At 49.9% G+C, this 25,868-nt stretch overlaps 1 protein-coding gene and 1 long non-coding RNA gene across 3 annotated transcripts in view; one reads left to right on the top strand and one right to left on the bottom strand.

The window, feature by feature from the left end:
• The window catches only part of LOC126539521 (uncharacterized), a 37,438-nt gene extending 30,581 nt beyond the window's left edge, over positions 1-6,857 (bottom strand). Inside the window, exon 1 of one of the 2 annotated variants that reach the window (XM_050186390.3) lies at positions 6,598-6,857. The gene's annotated coding sequence lies outside the window, so the exon portion shown is untranslated. Of the gene's footprint in view, positions 1-1,625; positions 1,908-6,597 lie in introns of those variants that run through there. The other variant, XM_050186389.3, reaches the window with a different exon arrangement.
• Positions 1-25,868, top strand: part of LOC129386944 (uncharacterized) — a 107,334-nt gene that overhangs the window by 12,126 nt on the left and 69,340 nt on the right. The window lies entirely within an intron of this gene.

Below are 25,868 nucleotides of genomic sequence, written 5' to 3'. Positions count from 1 at the left end.
TGTGACGTCATGTGCCTCCTCGGAGCACGGCCACGTCGAAATCGCGAGTTCGCGACCAGTGAAGCTTTAAAAACAGCGTCGCACAATGCGGTGCGGCTGTTTCCGATGTGTGCGAGAAGCGCACTTTACCGCCAAACGGCAATGTATGCCGACGGCGCCTCCCTATACGCGGAGTAAACACACTTTCGAAACGAGAGCGGCGCGTGGTCACGCCGACGCGCGCAGGTCACGATCGGGGAAAGTCCGGTTCCCACGAGAGCCCCGCAAAAAAACGACTCCTCCCTCGCGCCAGCCACTGCACGTCCTTTCCTGGACGCACCGCGTCCGCCAGACTCGCTTTCGATCGGCGTCGAACCCGCTGTGCCTCCGAAGTCGAGGTGTGAGCGAGTTTAAACGATCTCCCTCCGGCTTCGTGCGGCCCTTCTCAATTCGTCCGGAACGGCGGCCCTTCTTGCGATGGCTGCGTCCGGTAACTGGGCCACTCAACCTGCCTGCCAGCCAGTGCGTGTTCCCGGACAGCAAGCATGGCGCAGTCGCATTGACGAATTCCCCGCGCTCCGCTGTTTAAGCTGCTATGCGCCACCCTCGGGCAATCCCCTCGTGCGTGATAGGTGCGCAATTTGCCTCGTGCGTCCTTGAGCGACGCGAAATTCCTCGAGTACCCTGCGGGGAGACGAGACTTGCGTTGAGACATTTCTTTCTTTGTTGGAAAGGAGGCCACGGATTCTGGGAATTGTTCGGCTGTCTGACTGAGTGATTGATTAAACTTAACGTATTATTAAATTAAATAATGGGGTTTTACGTGCCAAAACCACTTTCTGATTATGAGGCACACCGTAGTGTGGGACTCCGGAAATTTTGACTACCTGGGGTTCTTTGACGTGCACCGAAATCTCAGTACACCGGTGTTTTCGCATTTCGCATCCATCGAAATGCGGCCGCCGTGGCCGGGATTCGATCCCGCGACCTCGTTCTCAGCAGCCCAACACCATAGCCACTGAGCAAGCACGGCGGGTCTTAACATATTATAGCAACACACAGGCTATGAGATGATTGATTAATTGATTGATTGATTGATTGATTGATTGATTGATTGATTGATTTTAATGTCCAAAAGGCAACGTGTGGACTTATGAGAGATGCACCTTAGTTGTGGGAGCTTCGGATGAATTTTGACCGCTCGTGATTCCGTCCCCATTGGGATTTTCGTGAAAGGATTGAGGTTCGGAGACCGAGTAGTTTTACTGATGGGTAAAGCGTCAGTGATTCTAACTACAAAGAACGCAGTTGTCATAACGACGGCGCACGCATTTGGGTACCTTGAATCAGTGACGTTTAGGCGACCATAGATACCGTCAGGTGTTCAGGTGATAACAGCGATGAAGTGCAAGATTTTGGTACCCAAAGGTTCCCCACTAAAAGAGCTCGAACCCGCCGCGGAATCTTAGTGACTATGGCGATGCGCTGCTGAGCTCGAGCTCCCAGAATGGACACTCCTTGGCGTGCAAGCTACGCCTCTTGGGGTCTCGGGCGAGGACGAGGAAGAACAAAACGGGTGCTAACTTCGCCGCCTCGGGGTTACATTAAAAAAAAAAAAGGAAGAGAGAGAGAGATAACTTGCCCACCTGTGGAGCTTGCAGCGTTTACCGTCCCGAAGGAGCGCACGAACACGGCGCAACCAGAGCCGCTCCAGCGCGCTCGCTCGCCGGTTCAGTGCGTCTGGGTCAGCGGGCCGCCCACGTCTTCCCGCTGGTGCGAGTCCCGCCGGCAAAACTCCCCTTGGCGCGCGCGCGCGTACTCTTGGCGTGCGTGCGTGCGCGTGTGTGTGTAAGCTCCGGAGGGCGTACTTCTAAATATAAGCGTCGCAACGCATGAATCGGCTGGTCGGTCCGCGCGTCGCCCGCCGTTGTGTTCTTCGATCTGGCCAACTCGAGAGAAACGCCCCTGCCTGCTAAAAGTAGCCGCCACTGCACGCTTGCATGTTTGGCTGTAGCTTTGCGGACATTGAAACGCCGCTCCTCTTGGAGATTGTGTGTACCTGTGTAAGAACTGTGGACATCCGGGGATGTCCCGGGGGCCAGCGGATATCCCGGTATACTTCCTGCCTAACCAGGTGTTAACGAACGCGTGTATCTTTGTGTACATACTTGTGTGTGCGCGTCAGAGCGAGAGAGACACCCTGGAAGTTGTCTGGTCATCCTGACACTTCTTGTCGCACAGTATAACGAGTGCTTGGTGTATATAGTAATGAGGCATGTCCGGTCTGCTCATGAGCCTGGTGCCATCAGTGAAGGCAAACGGATACATCCCGATGCGCTTCTTTCTTCTTCTTTTTTTGGTCGCCTGGTTTGTTACGGCTGGGTAGCCAGCGCTACTTTCGGAACTCGTGCGTCTGGTTGTTCTCAAATGCTTATTGCTGCCAGGACTGTGACGGACGTGCAGCAGTTTTCTGTGAAGTCGCGTGACTGTTTACGGGTGGCCTTCCTCGTGCACACCTTTTTTCTTTCTCTTTCTTTTTCGAATCGGAGAAGAATAGAAAATAGAAGAATAGAAGAATTTATCTCTTTCAAACAGGCTAAATAGACAGGACAATAAATGTCGCAATGTCGCATTCAGCGTCTGCATTTCTGTGAATGATAAATTTAGGCATCAGACTATATAGATAAAAATTAAGTAATTTGCTGGTAGCCTGAAGGAAAACCGTCCCTTGTACAATTAGCTCGTAGCAAATAGTCGGACAGCATGTGTGCAGCGAACCTTTTTCTGCTTTTTACATATGCAAAAGAACCGGCGTTGCCGTGCTACGCACTCCCGGATGACAGCAAAGCCGCATTCCGTTCGGTATTTTTATTCGAGGATAGCTTATTTGATCGTTCGTAAGCTTCTTCTTAATTTCTGTAGACCGTTAGTGCAAGTCTACACCGAGCGTGCCGATTGTTAACGGCATTGGTCGAGTCCTGTGTCTTTCCTATATTTAGTTTCTATACGAAACATATATATCGAGCTTACTTTCAAACAATTAGAATGCCCAAACGTATTGAGTGTTCCATGATAATTTTTCTTTAAGCACTGCTGAAGAAGTCACAATTCCAACAACATATTTGTCGTCGTCGTCGTCCCCGACACACACCGTACGGAACACCTCCTCCGCATTCGCTCTCCTAACGTTACACAATGCCTTCTGCTTTGCACCGCTGCAGAAGTGACGTAGATCGCTTGGCAAGCGCGTTTTGCATGCCCTATCGCGGATCGCGACTCTGCGAGCCAGGAGTTTTGGCGTTCGTCATATACCGTGAGCTGTTTCTGCTGCGCGACCAAGAACCAGTCTGCAGTCCTCTCCTCAACGGATCACGCCCATCTAGGGGAGAGTAAGGATTCCTCGGCCTATCTTGCGGTGGCGGCATGGTGACCTAACTAAAATCCGAAAGAGCCGGCTGCTGCTGTTGTCAGGGGCCCATGGACGGAAAAAACTCACAGACGATAAAGAAGGAAAACCGGTCTTTCCGCGGAAATATAAAGCACAGGAGTACGGCGCGCCCTCTGCCACCTTCTTTCCTTACCAGTGCCTATGTTGTTTAGCCACTGCTGGAGGAGCAGCCTCACTTGCACTGCAGGCATACTTGGGCGTAGCAAATGCGTGCAGCGCTGCAAACGGTGCAGCTCACGTAGACTAATCAGCAGAGTCGAGTACATGTTGTCAGCGTATTCTTTCGTGGCCTGCTCCCGCGCTGTAGGGTCTAATTCTGCTCTCGACTGCAGCAAGCAGCCGATTCGGCAAGCAGACGAGACCAACAGACGATATCAGACAGATCCACTAAAGTGCAATTGCGGTATTGTGGCGTTGCCTTTTGTGCCACCTTTTGTGCCATTCAGTGCTGACAAGCTGGCGAACTCGGCAACATGAAAGAATTACACAATGTCCAGAACAGGGCCCCGGTTCTTATATACCTCCCAAATTTCGTGGCGTTCGAGGCACTGTTTCATCTACTAAACGCATTCTTTCGTGGTGTGAACTTCACTGTAGCGTCTTCTGTTCTCGAGAGCGGTAAGCAGACGACTTTGTTATACTGCTACGAACAAACTGTCTTAAAACTACAAGCTGGTCTTGTAATTACTTTTCAGATCTGAACACCTGATTGTGGTGCTTTTTCATTTATAGCAACAAAGCTTCGCAGAGCATCTTTTGGGACGAAACACGTTGTTTGACACTGATTTGCTTTAACGAGTACGGAGCGATATCGTACGCTCAATGTAAACGCTGGCAGAGCTTAGACATTACTAGAGCACCGTCCCCACCAATCATCGGCTCAGAAGGCTGTGAAGGCACTTTTGTGCTTTCTCAGAACGCCTGGCTTGCGAGAGCGGCTTTAACTCAAGTACTGTCCGTACAAGTATCTACACCTTCTCTCTCTCCCTTCTCTCTCTTCCCCTTCTCCCTTCCCACAGCGTAGGGTAGCGAACCAGACCCTTGACTGGTTAACATCCCTGCCTTCCTATATTCCCCCCCCCCTCTCTCTCTGACAGAGCTTGGCACTTTCTTTTTTCCAGGCGCTTTATTGACTTTTTCTGCGAGCCCATCAAAGCTTTCTCAGCAGTTTCCTAATCTCGCGATACACAACGCAAAAGAGTTCTCGCGTTGTCAAAAAGAGAGGAGGGTTCTTTCGCGAGAAGGCAGGGCGGGTAAGTTAACTGGAGAACAAAGTTTGGTCGGCTACCCTGCTCTATGGGGCAAATAACGGGGATCCGCGACGTTGCGCCACGGGGATCGATGGGTTGACAAATAGGAAGAGACGCGATGCCTCGCTTTGTGCCTGTCCTCTGTGTGTCTCTCGCCCTCATACGTGCCCGAGTATCTGGCGACGATATCTCTCATCTCCGTACAAAACTCGCCGACGCGAAGCGCGAAAGACCCGAGGCACGCGGAAGCGGATCCTGTGTACACGGTACACCCTGCAGCGTATAATGCTATACGCCCTACCGGAGCGGCAGCAGCGGCAAAATCAGTAGTGTAGCGGGCACGCAGACTGTTTCACGATCCCGGTGGCCGATTGGGAAAATGAGAACGAAGCTGGGATTCTTCATCCGTTGGTGCGAAGGAAGGCGTGTTGCATGGGATGGGGCGCTCTTTATGCATGCGCCGCACATCGCGTACGAACGTCTGCCGGCGCCGAAAAGGTCATCGCTCGAGCCTGCTGTCGAAGCACGTTTGGCGGTCGATTCACGTATCCGGGCAAGGACCAAGCAGTAGCTGGGGGGATGTCGGTTTGCGAAAACTTGAAGGCGTTGATGGGATCGCGCACGCGGCAGACATGCGCATATGCCGCATCATTCCTGCTGCATAGGACGACGGTTGGTTAACCTGGGAACCTTTGAATGCGACTCGTTACCGATATCTGTCTCGAGTGGCTTGCATTTCCCTCATAACAGTGTCGACCGTATTGTAGACAATGACCGCTACTGCAATGTCGACGCGTTGTTAGTGCCCTATTATACATAACGGAATCACGACGCGTTCTGCCGAGAGAGAGATGTCGTGACTTTTTCGGATAGAACGAAGGATTCCGCAAAAGTTCTGCTGGTCTACGTATTTCTCGCATAATGAAGATGTGTATCTCCCGGCTCATTGTTTAATGTGATGGCAGTGATATTCCTATTCCTATAGGAGTGCGGGGAAAGCTGCTGAGGTACGCCACTTATTCATGCTCTCGTCGAAGGTATATATCAATAATAACGAGATTCTCAGCAAATATGCTTAGATAAGCGCGCCGTTTTTGTTCGTTGCTGGGAAAATATACATGCACTACTGGAAGTGGACCAGACCCCCTGGGGATGGACGTCGTCCTTCCTAGATAACGAGCCTGGTACACTGGGGCCCAAGGAACCCAATCTCATTCTTTTTGATCGCGCGATTCCTGAATACCTGCGAAATGGTCTCACGCTTCGCTGCGCACTCTAATCGGACGTTTGCCAGGCCACAATTGGCGCTGAATTGCACTATGAGGGAGTGTTCTGTTTCCGTGACGAAATAATATACAATGAGAACCTTATTAAAAGAGTGGAATGCAAAATATGTATACCGCCGCTACTGATATCGGATTAGGTTTCACCGAAAAGTATACGGAAGTTGTCACTCTGGGGGCAAGTTCAGCGTTTTGCTATCATTTCCACGAAGGCCGGAGTATACGAACTTCACTGATAGCAAAATGATGCGATCACATTGTGTGGCTCCAGAGTAACTCCCGCGTGAGGTCAGGTCGGATCAACGGAGTGTTAAGTTACCTAACCTCTTGGTTGCACGTTCTCGAAGCAACACAATCCGTGGTAAGCTCCACATCAAGATCTACGCGTTCCCGAAAAAAAATTAAAAAGAAGGAATAGAAAGAAAAGGAAATATCGGTGCTTTCCATCGCCATATGCTTTGAGCATCATCTTCAGACAAAAGCGCAGCAGATGGCGTCTCCGCGGCATTCACGGTATCTCCACAATCAGAAGAGAGCGCGTATGTTTTCTACGGCAGATTCCCATTCACCACCGTCAACTGTTCACGCGCAGGGTTTTAGCCCGAGGGTCACATTCACATCCGATGTATATACCTACCGTTGAGTGGAGGTTGGGGTGAGAAGAAGATCGCCGAAGATGCGGCGAAGATGAAGACAGTCCGTTATCAGCGATCGTCGTCGCAAGCAGACGAGTCACAGATGAAGCGTGCGAGTGGCTGGTCGCTGGGCGCTTCTCGACCACGGCGCACACAGCACTGTGTGAAAAATGCAGGGGACAGCCGAAAACACCCGGCGGCGGTTTAAGAGAAAACGAGTCGAGAAGAGAAGAGAGACACACGGCAACTACTCCGCATGCCGCCGGACCCTGCGCTTATATACCTCCTCTTTCGCGGCGAGCTGCCCTAGTTTCGCCCTCGCCTCTCAGGTGGGTTGCCTGCCTGCTTGCCTTTCGCTTTCGACGCTCGAGCCGGCCGCTCGTCGAGTCTGGCCCACATCGGTCCTTCTTCGCCGTCCCTGGCAGCGGCACACGGCGGCCCGCTCGCTCGCTGGGAGGAACGTTGCAGCCGCCGCCGCCCTTCTAGCTGATTCCGTTGGCATGCTCTGCATCGAGCAAGGTTTCGCATACCTGGTGTTTCTGCACTCGCTGCTAACAATGCGGGCCGGTCGCACAGCGTCGGGACGCTGTAAGGCGATACTACGCGATGCCGTGTCGACGCGCCCAAAACTCGAACCTTGGCATCCAGTCGTTCGTCGTCTTGCAGCGGACACGTTCTGTCAGCGACTGCCTTCGTTCATCTGGTACTCTTCTTGACAATGGTTCGCCCGTTCCTAAAGCGTTCTTTCGTTGCTCTGTCTTGGGCAAGCGTTTGGCTTCTGCTGCTGCTAACAGTGCCAGTCTTCTGCGAATCTGGACATATGAATTCTAGGGTGTACAGTAACGGCCACCGTCTTCCAGGTAGACGTTACGGTACTAGACAGTTCTGCAAGCGTTATGTACACTGCATAGCGCCCGGACTGCTTGCACTGACTTCTGCAGTTCCAGCATGTGCGGAAGGTATAATCTAGCGAACGCTGCAATCCTTACCGCTAGCTTGAAGACCTTCTCAATATCAATACTCCCTTTCCATCAGTAGCTATCTTCGATTTGTAGTCCAGGATCGTCCAGGCCTGCCATAGGCGCTGCCTTCTGCCAATGAGCGCTGGCGTAAGCAGCTTCTTGGGCAGTCCAGGACGATAGGTCGAAAAGAACCAATATATAGCAGACGGAGCTGTTAACTGCGCTTTCGACTATATAGGTGTGTAGGCAATATAGAAGGTGTGGAGATGTGAAGTTTTCGTAGGTTTCGCTTGTTGTTTTCTGCGTGCTTCCTCCGCAATGGGCTTTTCGGTTGACATCTGAAGCTCATTACATGTTTGCTGTACATCCACTGCCCTTTTTCACAGGATGACACAGATCTTAGACAGCTGCCAATCGAACATCCAATGAAGGTTGCAATGAATTAAAGCTCATTCTTGTTTAAGAGCCCCGGCCCACGTTGCACATAGCGAGGTCGCAGCAAGGCATACCCGCCACATTCCGAAGCTACCCGCCGTGGTTGCTCAGTGGCTATGGTGTTGGGCTGCTGAGCACGAGGTCGCGGGATTGAATCCCGGCCACAGCGGCCGCATTTCCATGGGGGCGAAATGCGAAAACACCCGTGTACTTAGATTTAGGTGCACGGCAAAGAACCCCAGGTGGTCGAAATTTCCGGAGTTCTTCACTACGGCTTGCCTCATAATCAGAAAGGCATTTTGGCACGTAAAACCCCATAATTCAATTCAACATTCCGAAGCCACAAGCACGAAGATTAATCAAGTACATGAACTGTGCCCATCATTTTCATGGTAGTCGAACGATGGTGGCGCCAGAGTTCCCTGTAGTAATGTTTGTGAGAAACTCTGTGCCGAGAATAGTACGTACTCTCACGGCATGCATTCGTATCTGCAGCATCGCGATGTCAAGGCTGCCTCGGCGACATCGCCACAGTCCGTGCTTGCGCGAGATCCCATCGGCCAGCTGCCTGCCCCGAGGCTGGGCTTCGCGCATTGTCTGCCGCCGGGGTCGTCGCGTTGGCACCGCGAGTGTCTAGCGGTCAGACCTGTTGTGTGGACGGCCGCCACGCTCCAAGGTCTCGGGTCGCTAGACGGACGACGCCGACGGACTGAGACGAGGAGGGGGACACCACGGGGGCCTATTTCCGGCCCCCGTGGTGTCAAAGGCTCCTTTGGCAGCTTGTCGTCTTCGCGAGCGAGTTTGTCCGCTTTGCAACAGCAGTAGCCAAGGGTGACGGCAGCGATCGTCGAGTTTCTCGCTCTGTGTCGGCCGCGCCTCCATTTGCGTAAGCAAACAAGCGCAATTTAGTGGTGCTCTGTACGGTGCAGTATTACTTACGTTCCAGTACCTCCGCATGGTTCTGACCACTCGGGTGGCCTCAACCACAGAGAGGCGACATCGCTCCGAAGAGTTCGCGTGAGTGCAGCTGTTTAACCGCGCACGGTGGGGGATATAGCGACGCCTCTTCGAGTTTCCCTTTCTGCCACCGCAGAAGGCAGACCTGCACCTTTTTCTGTGAATGCATGTCAATTGCAGCAAACCGTCCATCGAAGTCGTATCTTCACCGTCTGTGTCTTCGTCCTGACCGGATACCAGACTTGGTCAACCGGACAACACGGACCACATTCCCGCTCCGTCTTTAAAATTTTATGCGACAAGTTCGCGGCGCATCCATACTTTGAAGATGATTGCCACGCGCCGTGGTGGCGTAGTGGCTTCGGCGTTGCGCTGCTAAGCCCCGAGGTTGCAGGATCGAATCCCGGCCGCGGCTGCCGCATTTCGATAGGGGCGAAATGTAAAAACCCTTTGTACCGTACATTGTGTGCACATTAAAGAGCCCCGGGTGGTCTAAATTACTCCGCAGTCCCCCACTACGGCGTAGCTCATAATGATATCGTGATATTAACGTAATACCCCGGAATGAGTTATACGATTGCCGACGTTATTGCGATTCGCGATCTATATTATGATGAGTCTGTAATTGGTGATTAAAAATAAGTAAGTTATGTGATTTTACGTGTCAAAACCGCGATATGATTATGAGACGTGCCGTAGTGGGGGACTCCGGGTTAATTTTGACCACCTGGAGTTCTTTAATGTGTACCCAATGCAAGGTACACGGGTGTTTTTGCATTTTTTCCCTATCGAAATACGGCCGCCGCGGCCGGGATTCGATCCCGCGACCTAGCAGAGCAACACCAAAGCCACTACGCTACCACGGCGGATGTAATTGGTGATGATATGTTTTACACGTTAGGGTGATTATTATGAACAGCGGCACTACCCAGTGGCACATATCCAGAGACTCAAGTTGGCGTGAAAGAAAACTAGTTAGATCCGGACATAGATAGGTAGATAGATACTGGAAAGGGAGGGACGCATCATAAGAGTGCTAGCCACATTACACATTTTGATCCCGAAGGGCAGAATATAGGTAAAGGAAATTGCGCTTATGTGCTGCAATCGCTGTTCGCTGATCTTAGCTCACTTGGTGACTCAGTGGCTATGGCGTTTCGCTGCTGAGCACGAGATGGTCGTGAGTCTGATCCCTGGCTCTGCGGCTGGACCACCTTCCGAGCGGCATTGAATGCAAAAATGCCAGTGTACCGAGCTTTCACGGCAGGTTACTGGACCCAGGTGGTAACGATTATTCCAGCGCATTTTTGCAGAACTTGAAGCTGTGGGTACACTCTAATACACTGAAGAATGTTTCTTTCCTTAATTATGCGCGTGTTAATATCATCGTGCGTTCTTTACAGTACGTTTTCCCGAAATATAAGTACGCGGAAAGAAAGTATTTGGGATGGAGATTTTTCATGCAACAAAGAAACATTACGAAACACACAGGTAAGTTATGTCTAGGGTTCATCTAGATCCTTGCGCATTCGGGTTCTTCGCAAAAAGGTGCTCCCTTTTTTTAATCGGCCCGCGACACGAACCGAAGCACCTTTTTAATGAAACCGATGACGTTCAGGCGTTACTGCCAAACTGCTGCGTCAAGGACGACAAAGCTGAGATCATGGCGTGAAGTAAGCGACTCAAAGACATCGGGAAGCGATAAAAATCACAAGGCTGAATAAATAAAGGCTAAGAGCACTTATACCTTATGCCTTTGTAGCGGTAACCTTGTTCACAAATACTGTGAAGAACTGATATCTGAGTTCAGCAAAACTAGAGGGAAGAGGGAGAGAGAGACATTAAGGTAGGAAAGCTGAGAGGTCGGCCTGAATGGACGTTATCGATGTGTGAATCAACGTGAATCAATTCTACTCAGCATTTGGGAAAGGCAGTGGAAGAACAGTAAGCGAGAGCGAAATACTGCCGATGAAGGCGACAATGGTAATGGATGAACTGGAACAGCTGAGACTCTACGAAGTCTCAAATCCAAACCGCTATCATGCAAGCATCTGACGGCAGCCTTTATGAGAATATCACGCCTGCGACAACGGTCCGGCCGTGGTCAATTCCAAGAGAACCGTTTCAGATAAAGGTTGACTGATGAACTTGGACGGAAGTTCCGTCAGTGATTGTCTTTCCACAGGATAGTGTGGAAAAAAAAGGTGCGTGACGTGGGACGAGTTTGTGGTTTGAAGGCCTCTAGCAGATCCGGTGCGAAAAACGCGCGCTGGTAGAAAAACGCACGGCCTGTCAGGCAAATGTTTGCCTTTAGCCGTGTCCCCTAAGACAATCTGTTCATTGTCTTAAATGAATCAAGAAAGAAAGAAAGAATGCGGCTGCCGCGGCCTGGCGTGAAATCTCGATGAGCATCAGAACGCGATAGGCACCGAGAAATCAAGAAATCAAGAAGGTAGCCGTCACAGCAGAGGAGCAGCAAAGAAGCGCTTATGCACACCCATACTTCCGCAAACGCCTAATAAAAGGCCAGTTTGTTTCGCTGCCATTTCAAATTTCTCCCGCTGCTGCTGTTAAAATGGGCCGAGCGCGCACGTTTTCGTCGTTATCCCATTTTCCCTGCATTCAGCGTCGGTCGTGCGTAGTCGACCGCTTATTTTAACGCAACGTGACGACGGCGAAAATTGCTTTCAGTTAACCCTGGGTAAGCATTTCCGCTCAGAAAAGAAAAAAAAAGAAAGAAAAGAAACGGCCTTCAGCACTTCCCGCGCGTGATGCATTCCAACTCGACGACTGCTTTGAATTGCGGTGCCCACCTCTCGCGCTCTTTGTTCGTTCGCGCGCGAAAGTCAACGGTTTTCATCTTGGAATCGTCGGCGCGGCGCTCTTTTGTCGATCTTTCGGGGCCTCTGCCCTCCAATTGTCTGCGCGAAAATCCTTCCAGTACTGCGTCTTGCAAACTCCTAGATTTCCTTTTTATCGGAGACGCGGCTGGTTTGTGGCTATAGGTCTCCGGCGTATACTTCCGGTATCAGAATGCAGCGGAAATCATGCCATGTCCGGACATGGACGGCGTCGTGCCTGCGAGCTTCAAGCCAAACTATGACTTCTTCGTTTCTGACAGCTAACCCAGCTTTACCCCAGCTAACAATGGTTAGCCTATCTCTGACCTGTTAGTCCTCTCCACTGGAAGTGGGTGGTGTTGTAGACTTTCGATACTCCGTCATATCAGCTCGGCAGGAAGGTTCAGTCGTTACCTCGGTGGCCTTCCTGATATTATGGTTGTCGATGTTTATGTACGAAGTCCTAGCCTACGGTAACACACAGGTGAGTTGCGATGTCACTAGCTTGGATTGACGTGGCTTCAGACAGCGTCAGGTATTTTCCTATATCTGGAAACACGCCAAGACAAGCAATAAGAAAGAAACACGCCTGTGTGTGGCATGCGTTCGGCGGTTACGCAAACTTCGACTGTCTCAGTTTGGAGTATGGCTGACACCTTCGAGGGACGATCCGAAAGTAAGTTTCGTTATTTATTTTCACACGGAAACTTTACTGATCAAAGAAAAATACACCATGGCATCATGAACTATACACCTTGCACTATTTTTCCACATAGTCGCCACCGATATTGAGCCATTTGTTATAGTATGCAAATATGTTCGAAGAATCCACCCTGGCAAAACTCGGTGCCTTATACGATGCAAGGAATTGTCGCACAGTGTGCTCCACCTCAGCATTGTTTTGAAAGTGATGTTTCAAGAGTGTGGCTTTCAATGCAGGGAACAGGTGAAAGATATAAATTAATGACTGAGTTATTTCATATTTTATAGTTAGCTGATACAGATGTGAGGTAAATAATAGCTAAGGTTACATTTAAAAAAGAGCTGAACATACGAAAAGGGAGAAAATATAGCATGCAATACTTTTTTGCCTCACTCAGGAAACTTAACATGACGTCAAAAACATTCGGTAGCACCTAAGGAAAGTACCACTGGAACAATCAAGCTTACTCCAAGGTTTCGAAAAGGCTCCACCAAAAATATTATCATTTAGGAGATAAAAGGGCCACAAGCTAAGAAGAAATGTTCAATAGGCTCACTCTCATTGCAGAAGCAACATAAAGGGGACGGAGCCAGACCTGACTTCTGTAGGTGAAGTCCAATCGGGGGACTCGACAAAGCAGTCCCGTAAGCGAGACTTCAAACTTTCTAGAGGGGCACCGTATACTGTTGAAAATTAAACTTATTATACAGAAATTACGTCTTAATTGCAGAAATTGCTCGTCCTGTCTTCCTTCTTGACCTTGTCCGTCGTTCTACACGCTTTTTTCAAAACGAGTTGGAAGCTTCTTTTTTAAGGGCGAAGTTTTTCTTGGCGAGTTGCTCCCACTTTTCCGTACGGGGTATGTCTGTTTATAACCTCCTTCATCAGCCAATCCCGGAGACAGCCAAGCCTAAAGTGCCCGTGGGGCCTCTACTGGGTGTGAGATGATTATGATGATGATGACGGTGACCAACATTTGGAAGGCGATTTAGTCTCTCCTTTACGTCGATCAAACGTTGCCGCTTCAGCGTGGCTGTAGCGATAAATGATATGGTTAGTACATACACCCCGCCTCCATCCCCATTTGCTGAGGGAGACTTTCTTTCATCGGCGTCAACTAGAGATTGAATCACTTAGCAATTTTTACAGCGCAGATCTTACCCGCACCTGCGGCGAGTGCCGACGTTGTCCCTCGTAACCGAGAGAACGCCCGCTGCGAATGATGAAAGCGAATGCAGAGCGCAGGGCTAGATGAAAGACGGCGATAGCGAAATGAGCGCGATGAGGAAAGCGGAAGAGGAGGATGTGACGAAAGCGTGAGAAGAAAAGCGTAGTGCCGCGCAAGACGGGCTCTGCCAGCGTCCTCTAGAATATCTGCTTTGCGGCGATGATGTCTACGAGATGGCGCGAGAGTAGCGCGCGTCGTCTGTATGGAAACAAAGCGCTGCATGGGCGGAGGTAGCGGTGGTCTGTCTGCGGCGGCTGCTGGGATTCGCGCCCACGCCTCACCCACGCGCTGGCCCTCGCGGTCTCCAGATAAGCGAGGCAGTCGCGCCGCACTGCGCTTCGTTTGCAACGTGCCGCACGAGACAGATTGTCCGCGCCAGCCAATATATCGAGAAATGAAAACACATTTAGAGCTGCGCTCAGATTTCGCATTAGGGGGTATCGTAATCGTCGGTGACGTTTTTTTTTACTCTGACAGAAAACAAATTCGGGCCGAAAGCGCTACACTAGCTTTCATAGACCTCGTAGCAGCCCTTTTGTGAAGGCCACACGCAACCACCTTAGAATCGTCAGCCACGCGTAGTACGAGGACTGTAGCATATATATTTATTTATTTTCGTACCTTCAAGGCTATATATGGTGTTGCAGTAGGGAGCAGGCTGATATAAGCTCACACGTCTTAACACAAATGGCCAGCAGATGTTGGAGTAACATTAAACATTAAAAAATGAACAACAAAGAAACAACAACAAAATTGACACAAGAAGCAAAAATGACAACCACCAGGAGAAAGTTAAAGATACCTTACTAAACAACAAAAAAGATAGTACAATCATAAGTAAATGTTTAGAAAACATAAATCATGCAATACAATTTCGAACTGCACTGTTAAACAAAGGTGGTTGAAAAAATTTGACAATGAAAGTGAATATGGTGTTCCATTCCTTGCTGGTCAGTGAAATGAACGAAGAACTAATTTGCTCTTGTGAGGATTGGGAGGTCAATCCCACCGCTCGTTACCCGTTGTCAAGATTGGAGTCGGGCATGAATTAGATGGTAGCTGGCCCATGCCATCGTCCAACTTATCCACGCTGAGGACGTTGTTGAAGGGAAGGACTGCTCATCGAGAACGAGGAATATGGGTTTATTTACAGTATGTACATAAGGACGTTGCAGTTCATCAGTCTAGCATGACTGCGAGAGAAAAGTACCATGAGCAGCCGCACAACAGCGGTTTATAAACATTCGGTCCCCCCTCGATCCCTAGGTGAGGGAAACGTTCGACCAGTAGACGATCCACCTCTTACGCACACGCACACTTCCGGCTTACGCACACACACACTTCCGCACTGGTTCACGGTCCCCACCGACGTCAGACGGTCTTCGCAGAACTCGGGGCTTATGTCAGGAAAGGCGCATCTTATTCCCCGAGCTGACCCCCGCATCGCGGCCGCCGGTTCTCCATTGTCTTGCGTCTTGAAAGGCGCGTGGGAAGGGGCCTCCAACTACGTTCCCTCGGGCACTCCCTTGCGGGTCGGCGGTGGCGGGTTCCGTCACAAAGCCTGGTTCGTCGAACTCATCTCGGCAATCCCGCGACGCAGAGTGGCGGACGTGGCGCATTGTCCTGCGGACACAGTAGACTTAGTGACGCCGTTTGGCTAGAGGATGATGGTGGCTTTCCAGGAAAAGTTGACGCCGCTGTCGCAACTGGCAGGCAAAATTTGCACCTCAGCCGGCCGTTCTTAACACTGTGCAAAAAGGAACGTGGACCTTTTGGCGTTGATGTGTACATATGTAGGTGTGCTCTGCGAAAATGTTACGTCCGAGATATTCATTATGACGGCAATTTTTTTTTATGGTAAAAGACACAAACGCGCTACTTTTCGCCTAAATGAAAGCAATGAGAGACCTCAGGTTACTGTCATAGATGACATAGACATCCTTCGCATGGAGAGCGATAAAGTTGTGTTACGCGCCTCGGCCGACATTTGCGTGCGCGCGTTCAAGCATTCACGAGGGATCGACGGTAGCGACACCATTAGGCAGCGGCGTTATCCACCGTCGGGTCAAGCTGCAGTCGCTTTTGCTTTCTCACTTCATCCGAGAGGAGTAGATTGGCGGCGTTTTGGTTTGGCACAAACACGCTGTACAGCTGCGGCCAAGGCAGCCAAGGTCAGTCGCGCCTGCGACGACGTTGCGCCGAGAGCACACTCTCCGTCAGGGCGCCGCTAGATGCAAGCGCGCTACTTTTCGCCTAACTGAAAGCAATGGGAGCTCAGCACTCAAGTTACGATCATACGAAGAAAACAAACGATGATGCCGGGGAAATCACTCTGCTTAGGGGATAAAAATAGAAATCTGAATACTGCGAAGCGTTCTGTATTTCTTTCCCCCTGAGCATAATGAACCGACTAGCCCAGTAACACAATTTCTTAAACCATTTTGGCAGCCTGGATGCCGTGCGGTAGCTTACAACGGTTTATTTATTGGCCGTCGGCTTGTTCCTGCTAGCGACGCTGGCTGGCACTCCCACATGTGTATCTTTAGACATGCGCAAACGCCCAAGAAAATGGACGTGAGTATGGTCGCCGAAGTAGCTTAATTATTCGAGCGCCGCGCACGTAATGCGAAAGATCTAGGTTTGACTCCCACATGCGGCATGTTATCTCTTCGTTCAGTTTCGTTTCAATATTTATGATTTTCTGTGTGCGCGTGCGTTCGTGCGTGCGTGCGTGCGTGCGAAAGCTTTACGTAAACAACTTGTGTAATAACAGCTGTACGCTGTGATGATACGGATGATGACAGGAACTGCGGCATATTATCCCCGTTGGGGGATCGGCAAAGAATCGGGTGACGCGAGGAAAGAAAATCTCAAGGGTCACGAATTTAAAATATATATGATTGGGAACCTTCTAAAGAAAAATTCAGGTAAAAAAGTATAATCGAGAGCACTCAGGTTATAGTATAGACAGAAGGAGAGGAGGAAAATAAATAAAGGAAATCTGTGACAAGCAATGAGAAAGTGCAGCTCTATTTCTGGATCTCGCATGTTTTTGCAGTATGAATTGAACAAAAAAAACGACACTTACACTGAAGGAAACAAGTAGACTGGACGAGCGCTACACATTAACTGAGTTGATCACGCAGGTACACACAAATATACAGGTATAAAATACAGGCGCGCACGCGCAAACGCTACACAAGCGAGGGTGAAAGCGTACATATCACCAAGGAATCGTCATGTTCCACGGGCACTACAGGCACACAGAGAAGAAAATGCGCAAGTAGGACTATCACCACCAGACCACTGCAGTATGACTGTCACCGCTGTGCGTTTGCATCCTTGCTTGTGTAGCGTTTGCGCGCGTGCGCCTATATATTATACATTTGTGTGTATCTGCGTAATAAACTCAGTGTATGTCTAGCGCTCGTCCAATCTCATCATCATCATCATCATCATCATACTATTTTATGTCCACCGCAGGACGAAGGCCTCTCCCTGCGATCTCCAATTACCCCTGTCCTGCGCCAACCGATTCCAACTATCACCACCAGACCACTGCAGTAAACTGTCACCGCTGTGCGTTTGCATGCTTGTTTGTGTAGCGTTTCCTCCTGTGTAAGTGTTTTTCAAGTTCGCGCTCCAAACGTGTATGCGGGATCCAGCAACCAAGGATAAATAAATGAAATGAACTATCCCTAAAATAGACGAGGGTGGCGATATGGGCTTGTTGGTCGGTATTGTTTTCATACCGTCATGTACGTAAGTGCATCCTCATGGTTGATATCAGAGTGTGCACGTGGTTGATTGGGTGTAGAAGTATGATGGATCCCAGAGGTAACATTTTTGTTGTTGATAGTTAGCGTTTGTCTTCGTCTTCGTTTCTGCTTGTGTCTTTGTTTTGTTGCGCTATACAGATACCTTTCAATGAACTAGCTCGCTTCGCCGCCTTGAGTATTAATTCTGGAATCCTTACTTCGAATCTTCCTTTTCTTCGTATGCTTCTCACATTTAATTTTCCGCGGCGCATATGCTTTGCGACGCACACAACTACGCTTTGTGGAACTGTTCATTCTGGACCACTGCTATAGGTGGCTGCGCACTGCTCCATTAACCTTAATTTCCTTACTCTTATTCTTGCTTTTTTTTTGTTATCCCAACATTTACGCCAGCCCCGTACACTCGGTTTCCTCTTCGAACCATCGCTATTCGGTTAAGGCCACAGCATTAGGGCGATCAACGATGTATATAGCACACCTTGACCGGCTCTTTTCTTCTCTCTCCCGACTTTTTACTCGCGCGCAAATGAAAATCGCCACTTCAGTCAAGAGTTATGCTGCTTTTACAAGTTGAGTCCGCAAGTCGTTCACGACGCCGTACAGGCGATGATGGCTGCTGCCATTGCGGTACGTATGCCGCCCGCTTAACCCAACCTTCCGAACGCGGACAGAGATGTGACGCGGAGATTAGAAAAATCTCCTCGCAGTTTCTCCTATAGCTACAGCACCGCTGGGTCGGAATCGCCGTTCTCCTCGCGGCAAGAGCACGACGAGGTGGCTTCAAGTCGGAAACAAAGCCCTTCGCCTTCGCTTTGTTTCGCGTCGTATATCGCCGTGCACGCTGCGTTGCCGGCGCACTGCAGCGTCCGGCGAGGCGGTCAGCGAGCGGCGTGGAGGTCTCCGCCCATCTCTGGTGGTCAGCGCGGCGGTTCGGCCGACCTCGACGCTGAATTCAGTCGCCGCGCGCAACAACAACGGCCGGCGCGCGCCGCCTCACCTCACTGCCAGGCGTGGCCCCGGAATGCATCTCGCCTGGCACGTCCGTCGACTACAACGCGCGGCGCACACAATCGGTGCGCAGAATCGGTTGGGGTCGCGCCATTAGCGGCGGGGTTGCCGAGGCATGCGCTTTGGAGGCTGTCGCCGCGCGTCGGGTGACGTCACATCGAGTCGACGAGGTGTGTCTGCTCGTGTGAGTCTCCCCGCCTGGACCCGCGGGATGGGAATTGAAGAAAAGCGGCGCCGAATGGCCGCGTATTCAGCCGAGTGCTTGCGTCACACACTCTCTTATGCATTCTTTCCTCGTAATGCCTCAGCGGCTGGTGCTCTCCTCTCGGGACCCTAGGAAATCGTTCACAATGTGACACATTTGGCGTGGTTGGTGCTGCAATGCCGTTTCATCGGACGAAAGACAAGCATCAACGTTGCTAGCTATAAGGAATGCTCAGGCGATTCTCGACACCGGTGAAGAGCTGCGAGTGCCAGAGACCAAAGAACGCCCGTGGAAAAGCAAATAACGTCCATAGAAACGCCGGCTAAGACGGAATATTTGCGTCTGAAAAGCCTGCCATTCGGAACACCCACGACGACTATAGGAGCGCAGGTGACTCGCTCGCAGTACAGCGGCTTTAGTGCTTATGAAAGACGCGCCAGCTAGAGTGTACCATATAGAACCTTTATGTATTCTAGTTCACTGTATCGCAGCTATAGCGAGGCATACGGGTGTACACAGACATCCATGGCCGTCGAAGAATATATGAAGCCGCTACTGAGGAGGTTTAATTATATGCGTCAATATGTGACTAGCGGCGAAGGCTGAAGCTATCAATGCATTGGGGACATGTGGAGGTTCATAACTACTCTCATGATTGCAAACATGTGCCAGCAAACAATCAAGTAAACGTCTTCCGTCTTACGCGGAGCATTGTCTTCGTCTTTGCCCCATAGTGTAACAGACTATTTATTTCAAAGTCTGGCTCTTGGGCTTCTTTCGAAGAAGGGGTGACGGTGACGGGACGATCGGGACGTTCCAGGTAGAAACTTGCACAGGTCCCATCTTTCCGACCAGTATAGTCATCCTCTCGCTATAAGTACGGGCAACGACCACCGATTATAATTTCCTCCATTCAAATAGCGCCTATCGCCCCTGCATGCACTCTACATCTGCGACATGGCCGTTACCTCCTGAGCGTCTAATGATGGACGATAACAAGAAACGTTTAGTGGTGTGGTTGAGTTATTGGTCGGTTTTCTATCTTCCTTGGCAGAAAAATATCACGAAAACACACACACAAACAAACAAATAAAAGAGAGATTTCATACCTCAGAGCAGCGCTGTTGCGAATCTTTGCGTCTTGAGTCAGGGGAGCGGCTGCACAGGAAAGGCTTGCTCTGGGATGCCGCTCGCGTAGGCTTGCAGCATTTCATGCAGATATCACACAAGCAACCACAGAGTATTACTAGCCTAAATTCAGGGAAGTGCCGCGCTCAACCAATCAGTCGATGGACGCGAAGAGGATCAAGAACACGTGATGGTGAGCAGGTATAGAAATGCATATATACTGCGTAGCTGCTTTCACGCTGAGATGGAGACCAACCAGCCTACGCAGTAAACGGGCGGCTTGTACAGATAGACAAAGGCAGAGGAGTGGTTAGTCAGACGCGCAAAGACGCGGACTTTATCTGCAGGTCGTTAAAAGAAAGAAAGAAAAAGGAAGGAAAAAATAAATACACGGTACCACGCTCCCACAAGCGACGCACCTACGGCCCGAACAACACAGTCGTACAGCTCGAAAACCGTAAAGCACGCATTGTATTGAAACTAGATCCGAGGCTGTTCGAGAACTCGTTGCGTCATACCTGCCGCGCCGCACGCATAACTGAATGTCTAATTGAATCAGTCGTCCCTTGTTCACCGCCATCATCGTGCAGCCTTTTCATGTCTTCCTCCGCGCGAGTAGCTAGTGCACTACCGGACCCCATGTCCTCCTTGTACATGTACAGACCGGCCCGCCACTATCGCGGGGGCGTGGACGACTCGACCGAAAGCTGTCGGCGGAGATATGCGCCCTAATTTGTGTCAGTATGCAAAGTACAACGCTCCCTACGGTTGTGCTTTCCCTCTCTTACTCCTGCCTCGCTTGAGTGTCGTGCAGCGTCATGCATGAAATCGAGGACCGGCATGCAGCCAGTCGGGTGAGCGGTTAATGTCGGTGCTCAGCACTGGCTTCCGTGGCACATGCGTTTGCAATTACGTCGTCTGCTCCGCAGGACACGAACAGACGAAACTGTCAGGTGGCGCGACGTCGAACCAATCTATTTCCGCACTTCTGCAAAGCGATAAATGTGACGGAGAAGGGCTGTTCGGGCGCTCTGAGCTGCACGTTCAAACTCCAGAACGCTGCACGTCCCGCGGATGCACGGCACAACATCTCGACGTAAGCGAATTTGTTGATTATATAACCTGGCGGTGCACAGCGGTGTCCATTAGCTTCGGAAGCCTCAATGGATGAAAGAGGAAATCTCACGCTGACAAACCCAGTGTCGGCGTTCCCTTTGGGTCCCGCATTGTTCGCCGGGCATGGTATCGAGATGGATGGGCAGACCCTGTCGATCTCAACTCTGCTCTTGTAACTGCACCTCCGTTTCAGAACAATGGTCTGCCGATACATTTTCGCTTTATTATGCAGCGTTGTCGATAATCATCGACTTGTGGACCTTTTGTGGACTCTGCGAATACGGGAAGGGGAGGAGTCAGTGTAGAACGGCTGTGCCAATTTGTTCGAACAATAGATGGGCGATGCTTGCATTGTGCTAACAGCACAGGTCCCATGCAGTGCACTGGTCCTAAAAGTTCAGGCTGTGTTTGGTTGACTCCTGGTGTACGTTCTAGTAACTAAGTGCTGGGTTGCAGTGCTGGGTCAGGTTCCATTCAGTAGCGACCGCGTTCCCAGTGGAGCGAAATGCAAAAAAAAAGTAATAAAAAATGAAGGAATGGCAGGTTCTTTAGTTTAGTGCCACGTTAAGAAACCCAAGGGGATGAAAATTAATTTCAAAACTGCTAATTAATACGTCGTCCCTCATTGTCAGGCTGCGGCATTGCGGCGTCAAGCCACAGTGGCTAAATTAAGAGATGGTGTATGCACTGATACACGGAGCTGCAAAAACTCGAAGGGACCAGAAGCACGGAAAGTTGGGCTGCTTGGTACGGTTTCATTTCTGATATAATGTTGCCACAGAAAATACACGAGGCGGAAAAAGAAGAAAATGCGATGAATTCAAACGCCCACTGCCAACTCAAACTTTATCCAAAAAACAGACAGAATATATGAGAACACGTTGTCACATGTACTGATGTCATCCATTCACGCGGAAACAGAGTTTCTTTCTCGTGTAATGCACTCAATGGGTGACTGACGCATCTGTTTTCTCCGTGTGCGTGAATATGCTTTATTTTCGCAAGCTTCATTATTTGGTGTGAAATGCGTGATAGAGATACCGAGCAATATTGACGCAAGGAATCACAGAAACGAATAAACTACAGCAATGTGCCTGTGAGTATTTGTTCATTTGATTACTGCGTCGGTTCTGCGCTCAGTATTCGCCTTATAGAAAAAATGAGAAAGTTGCAGTTCTTCCTCCAACTGTTTGCTCATTTACTTCAACCGGACACTTAATCTGATTAACCTCTTTGCCTTTCACCTCTTGTTTTCTTTCCTTCCTCCTTGACCACATAGCAGGCTATAGCAGCGGATACCGCTGTTGTTGTTGTCGGCGTCGTCGTTGTTGTCGTTGTTGTTTACGTGAAGGACCGTGAGGCATACCTACCATGAGGGATTGTCCAATCATCTGTTGGTTAGGACAAACGGAATCCGCTGCCGTCTTCTCAAGACAACTTTTTTGCGATGCACACGTTGTCCTTGTTCGCAACAGTATGTTGCCTTTTGTGACCTCCGAAATGTATGCACAGGCACCACCACTATTTCTTTACACGTATACTAAATGCAGAAAAATGGGGCGGTAGGGCCTTTTCAGGGTCGGCTGTCCAGGAATACCACATAAATTACTCAGGCATAATGATGAAGGAAAAAAAAAAAAGCAAAAAAATGAGTCACTTTAGCATACACCAAAGAGGATGAAGGCTAACGCCTGCGCGCTCATGAGACATTCATTAAATTACTTATTTCATTCGAATACGTTGTTACTCATGATTACTTGTTTTTATCTACCAAAGGTCGAGGGTTCGGCTCTCACCGAAGGTCGTGGGTTAGAGTGCCTGAATTAACTATCTTAATTAACTTTGCATTTTTTTTTTGGGGGGGGGGTGCATTATGAGCGGCTCGGGGCCAGCTGTGGAAGAAGACGACGACGAATGCGGGAGCAGTAGGCACGAGCGCGTGTCTTCGCGAGGCGAGCTCACATGATTGTCTGCCGCACGCCGCGTTTTCCAGGCCATCGGGGTTATGAGCAGCCTCTTAAGGTTTTGCGCCTTAATAAGGAAAGAAATCTCAAGACGTGTTGGATACACACACGTCACAAGCGCACAAAAAAGAGTCACTATGCGGGCATCCGCAGTGGCAGCATACGTATGGTATGTGTGCCACATACAGTACCTGAGGTGCCACCATCCTCAGACTCCTGTGCGGGCCGCAACACAGTGCAAATCACCAAGCGCCAATACTGTGCGATAGCGCAGTGCTTGTAGCTGCGAAGTGCTCCGAAGTGCGCATCATCGCAGTGACATACGCTTGAGTCCCAGTGGCTGTGGAAAACCTTTTTTTGCCGCCTTACGGCAACGGTGAAGCTGTGAGGTTGAGGAGGTGCCTTACGATTACGACTACGGCGGCCGTCGGCGTAAAGGAAAGATTATGGACGTAGGGACGTAAAGTATAACCACGTTACAACAAAATCGCTTCATACGAAATATCGCTTTACTAGAAATTTATCAGGGTCACGACCGCAGTATATGCATTTTAGACCGTACTATTCGAAGCGCAGTATAGCACTGCATTACTGCATTAATACGAACAGCGAAGCAACAAATCCGCACGGGACCGCTCGATGCCGCATATATGCGATGGCCCTTTGCGTTTCTTCGGACTAACCTGCAGAAGGAAACTGCGCTGCGAAGGTCGTCCCATCACGTGGCTGTAGCTCCTTGGGACTAACCATGTCACGTGATGATAGTAGGGAGACTAGGAAACTGGTCACGGGCTTCAGCGAAATTTCACCTCTGCGGTACCACCACTATCGAGAGCTTCGCATACATGTCTTACGAGCTCCCACGCTGTTGGAATGTAGTTTCGCGCTAATATGGTTATCCTATAGCTTCTCCGCTTCTGAAGAAATGAAGTTTATAAAGAATTAATTTCCTATCCGGATGACTTCGTTGTGACGAGTGTTCCCTGTAGCAAGGCCAGTCTCGAGGTTCTGTCTGCGGTCGCAGGAAAAGAAAAGCAGGTGGTGCGACAGAAGATAAGCGAAAACCTGGAACATGTGCCACAAACAACTGGACAGCTTCCCTTCCTCGCGACAGGAGCGGCGCGAAAGGTCGCGCTTGACTACTATTTTCGCAGGTCGGGGAGGCCAGGACGTTTTAGAAGTGAAAGCGTCCCAGTCGGGGTGACCGGGCTTTTCTCTCGCCGGCACGTCTCGGCTAGACGACGTCCGTTGTGCGCGGTCCAATAAAGAAACGCTCTAATCTGCAGTCCAAAAAAGTGCCTCAAAGAACGAAAGTGCTACAAGCAAGCAAGCAAGCAAGCAAGCAAGCAAGCAAGCAAGCAAGCAAGCAAGCAAGCAAGCAAGCAAGCAAGCAAGCAAAGGAAAACGAGTTGTCGGTCCTAAACAAACGTACCACCACGTACATATACACTATACGTGGCCGTTTCTCTGCCGGCGCGCCTTGAAGCATCATTTCAGCTCTCTGGGACCACTTTCGTCTTCTTCCGCGGATGCGGGGAAGAGGGAGACCATTGTCTCAGTCAGGCAGTGCGTGCGTGACCTAGATGAATGTTATACCTTCAGAGGCAGGGCCACGGAAGGTGAACGAAGTGAGCGTATCTGGGAGGGGGGGGGCATGTTTTCGTCGCTATGATGAGAGAGTGAAAGACGGAGAAGGGCCACTCTGCTCGGGCGAGGCACGCGGTCTTGCGGTAAGCTTGTTTCTCGTCCTTTTCCTACCGAAGTTTTGCAGCCGCGTAGCGTGCGACTCGGCGCCGTTCCGTTCTCGCAAGTTTCTTAGATCGTCGTGCTTTTTGTGATGGACTACCGTATCTGCCGGTCTGTAGTCGTCACCACGCGTCGTCGCGGCGATGAGCCTTGCGGCTCCGAGAAATTTCCGCTTCTTGTGTCTTTGCGGTCGACTGCATTTGGAAAACAAACAAAACGCATTACTCCACTGACGAATAACATCGCTAAGCACACCAGTATGATCTGCACTGTTTCATTTTAAGGTATCGACGTCGCTGCCGTATTGTCGTTTTCGTGACCAAGTTGATGTGCACTTATAAAGGACCTGTGTGGACTTACTTATTCCTGTACACCCGCGCCGCGGTATCCCAGTGGCATTGCACTGCGGAGCTCCAGGTCGCGGGTGCGAAACTCGCGGCGAAATGCAAGAACACCCATGTACTTAGATTTAGGTGTGCGCTAAGGAACCATAGGTGGTCGAGATTAATTCGATGTTCGCCACTACGGTGTGTCTTTTAATTACTCAATTTAATTCCTGTGTAATGGTTGACCGTCCCAGGTACTGGACAGGAACTGTTTTTGTGCTTGCGACGTGTTCATCTGTGTATAGCGCGTGTTTGTCTTCTCTCTGTCTCTCTCTCTCTCTCTCTCTCTCTCTCTCTCTCTCTCTCTCTCTGTGTGTTTACGTCTGCTTGAGTAACATACTTGGAATTTTGGGATAGGTGGCTCTGACGAAGCTTGCATTTCCATTTTTTCGTCGTTTAAAGTAAAATTGAGAAAGACGAGCACCTTAAGTTCAATAGTAGGTCAATGTACTGTACGCTATGCACACAACCAGGAACATGTCACAGATGTTCACGACGATGGTGATTCTACGCTGAGGCGCTGGAGTCACTTTGGGGGCTACGGCCACGATCAAGCAGCAGAATTAAACCTGAGGGCAATAAACACTCCAATGAGAGAAAAAAGAATTGCAAAAGGATGCAGACTAAACTACCAAGAATAATTCGTAACTGAAAGGTGAGACCAAATCAAAGTAAATAATTTGAAGAGAGTTTAAACAACGTGTGGTAAAGGAGAGCTGCATAAAAGGAATCGGAGAACAAAGAAGATGAAGAGAAATGAACCGCGAATATAGCTTACTAATAAAAAATTAAGAAGAAATTAACATGTTAATTGGA

This window comes from Dermacentor andersoni, chromosome 11 (assembly GCF_023375885.2).
Source record: "Dermacentor andersoni chromosome 11, qqDerAnde1_hic_scaffold, whole genome shotgun sequence".
Classification (NCBI taxonomy): domain Eukaryota; kingdom Metazoa; phylum Arthropoda; class Arachnida; order Ixodida; family Ixodidae; genus Dermacentor; species Dermacentor andersoni.
The sequence above is the reverse complement of the archived record's forward strand: the minus strand, read 5'-3'. Positions and strand labels throughout refer to the sequence as shown.